This window comes from Protobothrops mucrosquamatus, unplaced genomic scaffold (genome assembly GCF_001527695.2).
Source record: "Protobothrops mucrosquamatus isolate PMUCROS unplaced genomic scaffold, P.Mucros_1.0 scaffold368, whole genome shotgun sequence".
NCBI classification, from domain to species: Eukaryota; Metazoa; Chordata; class Lepidosauria; order Squamata; family Viperidae; genus Protobothrops; species Protobothrops mucrosquamatus.
In genome coordinates, this window is record NW_015386702.1 from 195,227 (window position 1) to 201,900 (window position 6,674).

The window sequence follows — 6,674 nt, forward strand, 5'->3', positions numbered from 1 at the left end:
AAATAAATCCTAAACATACCTGTTCAATATGTTGGTGATCAAAATATCTTTTATATGATTTCCTGGAACAGGAAAAGATTAGTACCTTTGTTTTAGAATACTTTAAAGTTGGTTTGTTATTACTGCAATATGGCTAGAAGACTCTCATCAGTCACTAGAGACATGGTGACTTCTGGCAAAGCAAACAGATCATATCAACATATAATAAAAAAGGCACATATATATCAGTCAGCCTAGGGCAGCAAAGTCTTCAGTTTCCAACGAGGCTGCCAAGTCATTCATATAAAACAAGATTGGAGTCAAGACACACCTTTGTCTAGCTCCACCTGTAGAAGGAAGTATATTAGTTAAAGTGCCGTTAGGACTATATGTAATCTGCAAAAAGGATTTAGAATAATTGCCTTCTGGTCAGTTGAAGGTTTCCTTCGTGTTTCCCATAGTAGTCTCCTAGAAATAGATGACATGAGCAGTACATAAATCAGATAAATCATAAATAAATAGAATTGAAAGCTGCTTTAAACCAATAAAAACTACGAAAAGATTACATATTGATGCCCAGAAATATTTCTCAGTGGGATGGTGTAAGACCATATGTAATCCAGTGTAGACCAGCCTTCACTGAACCCAAACTGCTCAGTCCCCAAGATTTTAGGATCTGCGTCACGTATTTAACTCATTTCTGAGATACAAAGCATAAAGTTTGCCTACCGTTGATAACTCACTCATGGGTAATAGGAGTCCTTTGAGGATACTTCTGAAACATGGGTAGTATGGTGGAATTTGTGCATAGAGTTCCCTTTTATTGTTGATAGAGATTTACAAACAAAACAAAATTAACAAGGAGTAATGCCCACCATTTTGAATTGATTTTAATACACTCTGGAGGGACAGGATGTGTGGGGACTGTCCCATTTTTTGAATGCCTCATCAATTTCATTTTTTTTATGGAGTCAGGAAGTGTGGGTGGGTGGAAGATTGGTAGTAAGAAGCAGTGGACTCAAGGAAATGATAGTTATTGTAAATTGCAGAAAAATGGCTCTCTCAAGTTCCAGCAGAGGTTTTACATAATGGATTTTCAGAATACCTTTCCATAGCCTTGGAAATAATTATCCAGTAGATTTGTTTGCCTTTACCCTCAGAAACATTTAAAAAAACCTTTTCCAAGTGGCATTTATATATTTGTCCAGCAAATAATGGCTGGGGAATCTTCTTACTGCCTGCTCTATTTGTCAGTGTTACAACCTTGTTATTTAGAAACCTACAAATTACTTTCAGCCACTCTTTATTACTATTATCAGTGCTTTTTTTTCTTTAAAAAAAGGTGCCGGAACTCACACACGTCATACAACCCGCCTTGCCTACCCTACAAGGTTCCATCCCAAAAAGGTGCCGGAACTCCGTTCTGGGCCTTCTATGAGAAAAAAAACCCTGACTATTATTATTTTTAATCTGCCTGTGTTATATGAAAAGTTTACAGTGAGCCAGCAAAATATTCATAAAAGAATAAGCAAGATTCATAAAAAATAATCTCAGATACCCCAGTCATTGACATCTTTTGTTTAGCCAAATCTTCAAGGGAATCAAAAATAAAGGCCATACGTATTCAGATTCCGTCTTCCTACCTTTTGAATCAATCTTGGCTCCTGGATTGAATTTTGATTTTTGTTGCTAGTTCTTTTAGTATTATTTTTCTTAGGATTGTACTCACCTTTTTTTAGTCCTGCATTCTTGGTCAAGAATAGTCATCAGTTTTTTTAAGTTTGCCTTGGCTTACAGGCAGTCCTTAACTCATGACCACAATGCCTTTTCTTACAATCTTTTTTTTTTGCCATTGTCATTATCATGTGGTTGCTAAGCAGATCAGACTTACCCATTGACTTTGCTTGTTGGCAGCTGACTTGAGAAGGTCACAAATACATGCTTGTTGTCAAGTGCCCAAATGCAAGGACCTATTGTAAGCCACTCTTTTCAGCATCATTGTGATTTCAAATGGTTGCTAAACAAATGGTATTAATTTGAGGACTATTTGTACAATAGACAGATTTATTAATGTAAGAAAATATATAAATAAATTAACTGCAGTACTAAAATATGTTTCAATTACCACATAGTTTTATTAATCCACATTCAAGCAAAGAAACATTTAAAAAATGTAAAATAAAATAAAAATGAACAAAATACTAAAATATTGGGTTTTAATTATGCAGCTATCTAGAGATCGGAGTGCTCAGTCATTAGTAGTAAAGTTGAGAATGGAATAGTGTGGACTGGTATCATCTATTTCTGGGCTTCATATTTGCTGATTGATTCAGCATTTTTGTAGCTATTTCAGTTACAGTTGTTAATAAGGCTCTCCATTCTGTCAAAAAGGACTTTAATTAGTGGAATTTCAGAATCCCCTGCTGAAGAAAGTTTACCTGTTGCTTCTCTGACAAGACGAGAGATCAACAACAAGCATGATTTTCATTCCTGTTGTTCATCAAGATGACCAGGCTCAGTAACAAATTTTGAAGGCTCGTTCTCTTGTTCTCCATTCACTACACTAGCTTGGCGTTGATAGACATTTAAGAAGAGAAGAAATCTGTAACCTTTAGCTCATTTATACTACAGTTAATCTTGCAAGAATTTTTCCTTTCTTCAGTGTCTTCAAGGACTGGTATCAAACCAGACACTATTAAATTGCAGGTAGAACCTTGAGAAGTACAAAGGGAAAAAGCAGATGCCAGAAAGCAATAAAAGGTCTGCACTTGGATAGAAGTATGTCTTTTAAAGATAATCAGTGTTAGGATAGGCAGCTCTTGCGTATTTTAAAGATAATATTAGAGAAATAATATACTTGGTTGCCAGTTTGATACCCCTTCTTTCCTCCTAATTAATCTATTGCGCGAATTGCATAACAGTTATCACTTTTAGAGGCTTCTCTGTAGCTTAGCTGTTAGCTATTCTCCAGGCCTCAATAAAGCAGCCTTACACTGTGACCTCCACCTTTGTTATTAGAATGGCCATGAAAAAAAAGAAACCACGAACAAAATAGCAACACTGAAATTATGACAGCTGTTTTTTAAAAAAATATTGCAGAACAGGACTGCAGGCTATAATGTCCCTAAACATACCAGTAAGTGAAAAAAAAAAGAATAAGAAAAGCTGAGCAGTATCTAGTTCATTGAAACAGCCTGCCCCATCATATTCTTGCCAGGAATTCCTCAAGAGTTTAAGAGTTAGCACAGGTAAGCTATTAGTTACTGGAGCGCTTGGCCAGCCATTACATTTCAGTGAAAACATTATACTAAGTAATAGAGCATATGTAAATATGTACATTGTCCAGAAGGGAAAACATTCTTAGGGAGAGATCTGTGGAGATGCATATAAATTAGCCTATTTATCTAAGTTTCTTTCCTTCTAAAAAATATAGTTAGTATCTTGTTAAGAGTTAGTGAAAATGGAGCAATCAAAGTACAGTATTCAGGTTTCTGAGGTTTTCTTTTCCAATTAGTATAGCATATTGTGGCCAGTAAAAATAATATAATTTGAATTCTTGGAGGCAGAATTGTTCAGAATTAATCGCTGATTCAAAAAAAAGTTGCTCTTAAAACCATACTACACAGTCACTTAAAGTATATTACTCTCCCCTCAATCCTACTTTGAATATTTCACGGGGAGATTTGCTCTCTCTTTTTCGTCAGATCCCAATGTTACAATCTTTAGAAAGTATATGTTTTTTCCTAAAAAGAGAACAGATATGCTTTACAGCATAAACTTTGTATGTATGCAGGCTGCAATTATTATGTTTAGCAGAAGAATTTTAGTGAACCAGTTGTTTAAATTCAAGACTGAATGTAATAGTACTGTGACAGCAAAAACAAAAATAATTCAGTTATAATTTTCCCCATAGAATTCAAACATAATGCTCTCCTTTATTTTGGAAATAATGCACCCCACTCCACCCGCTCCATAGTTCAGATGAGGGAAAGGCTGAGCAAAAAGTAAACTATGCATGCAGTTATATGAACACAGGATGTGAGTTATGCTAGTTTGGCCATCAGTCCATGTATTCTTTCTCCAAAATGGCTTCCTTGCCATTTTGCCCCAAGGATGACCCAGGTTAAATCTGCTGCATGCTAAACATGCTAAACATGTTTTACCCTGGAATCTAGTGACCATCACCAGACTGTTAGTGGTATAGCTGATAATGCTGGGTAAGGAGTTAACATGTATATTGATTACAACGTCATTTATTTTCATACAATCCAATGCCCAGTATGGAATGGAAAAACATACTCTGGTAATTCCCTTGATATCTTATCTTGCCATTTCAGTGGCAGAAGTTAGGTTTGGAAAGAGTAGGGTGGTGGAGCACACTTCCATGAATTAATTTTTTAAATGATTCAAAAGATCTGTACAGTGAAGATGGAAGAAAGAGAGATTGCAGTATGTCCCCAACTACGTTGCAGTTGTGTTTCATTGTTGCTTTCATTCATTAAAGAGTTCCTGTTAAACCTCAAGTGAAGTTAATAGAAATTTCATAGCAGATACCAGCCTTAATTAGTTGCACCAGTACTTACCAAATGCTCAGCAAGTCATTTTAACTCAAAATACCTCTGGGGTGAATGTCTTATTAGTCCTTTATTCTGAAAGCCTTTTGAATTCCATGTAAGAATGTATTTTCAGAGAAATTTTAAGACATACTCTCTTTATTATGGTCACTGACAAATCCAAAGTAAAATCAGAACAGAGAAAACATTATTTTGAAGACATATGTAATTCTTATTTTAACAAAGGTGTATGATTCATAAATCCAACTTAATTTAACTTTAACACTTTATTATTTAAGAACAATTTAAAATGCACAATAAAGTTTAACAAAAAAAATATAAAAACAAAAAGAAGAAAAATGTTTTTGAACATCAAGCCAATAGATATATCCAACTTAAAAAAAATAGAAAAACTGAAAACTTGGCTGCTAATAACTGCTCTTATTTTAATTGCAATAGAGAAAATTTTGGCTGCTTGCTCAAGTTGTCTTTTGCTGAGGAGTGGAATTGTTGCTTGTTTTTATTTTTTGACCCTAAGAGCAATATAGATGCTAGAACTGTATAGATTTCCCTAAAACTCAAGTGAGCAATGAGGCTAAACTATGTTCTGATATATTCTTTATAACTTTTTTTTTCATCCAATCATGTCTGATTCTCAGTGACTATCTTGACAAGTCCTTGCAGTTTTCTTGGCCAGGTTCTTCAGAAGTGGTTTGCCATTGCCTCCTTCTTAGGATTGAGAGAGATTGGTCCAAGGTCACGCAGTTAGCTTCCTGGCCAAGGCAGGATTAGAACTCACAGTTTTCTATACCAAACTAGTTCTATCTCTATAGTAATCACATTCAAAAAGGATACAGCGCACAATCACAGGGATATAATGTCATTTCCAGGGGTATTTTATTCATACATACACACACACACACACACACACACACACACACACAAACACATACTGGCCTTTGAGGACTACTGAGGATATGCAGTTAAACTAGGATGCTATATGCTGATGTCATTAGCTCTAATTATTTCATTGAATATTCAAAACTGCATTATTATAGTCATCAGAATTTCTGTTATGTATTCTATACATCTCAATGAGCAGCTTGAAATTATTACAAATTATGCTTTCATTTTATTTTGGCTTCTTTCCAAAAAATCTCAATGATGGATTATTAACATACCATGCATGCATACCTTATCTAGAAGGCTGTATGAAAGAGGAAGGTGGGATATACAGAAAGTTTATATTTTGTGATATTTTGAAGTAGTCTTATGAGTAAAATAGGAAAAATAATTTTATACTGCAAGAAAACCTTAATGGAGTTTTTTAGGAAATGGGTTTTTTTTGTTATACCGGAATATCTATTGCATCACTGTGAATAAAATAAAATTAAGGTAACTTAAACTGCCTTATATGAATCACTTCAGATGCAACAGACTTATCTATTATTTTAACAGGTTGTCCAGATATAAATCTGAATTTTCATCAAAGCCTACTAAATGAGAATCCATTAAATTGAGATTTCACTGTGCACAGGCACAATACAGGCAGGAGAACAATCATGTTATTCATATGAGTGGTTTGTACAAAACTGGAGTTTGTAGAAGCTAAAGATTAAATGTAATGGTAATTTTAGAATGCTTATATCCACTTTTTCGGCTTGGCACATTTCAGATACATCAGAATGACGGGTTCACAACTTGGCAACACCCGATCAACCCTAATCAATCTAAAAATGTTAAACTGCATCCAACCCGGCTTATATTAAGATTCTAGGAAGGCTCAAGGATGCATGGGACAGTGAAAAGTTGAAATATATAGAGAGAGATCCCAGAATTAATAACATATCACAATACATCTATATAGATATAGATATGTCCATGTAGTCACTAGGAATCTAAAGAAAATCTTTACTGGTTCAAAATTTTGGAAATTGCTGTTTCCAAATATTTGTGTGTGTGTGGAGGTGTTGATTGCCCTTTACAAAATGATTTGACTTTGGTCTCAGAAGATTTAGACTTAATTATTTCTCAGTGTTATTCTTTTCTAAATATTATGATACAACTTTTGTTGTAAAAAGTTTTGATTAAAATGCAAGTTTTGACTAAAAGCTAACAAAAATATTAATTACGTTAAAGGAC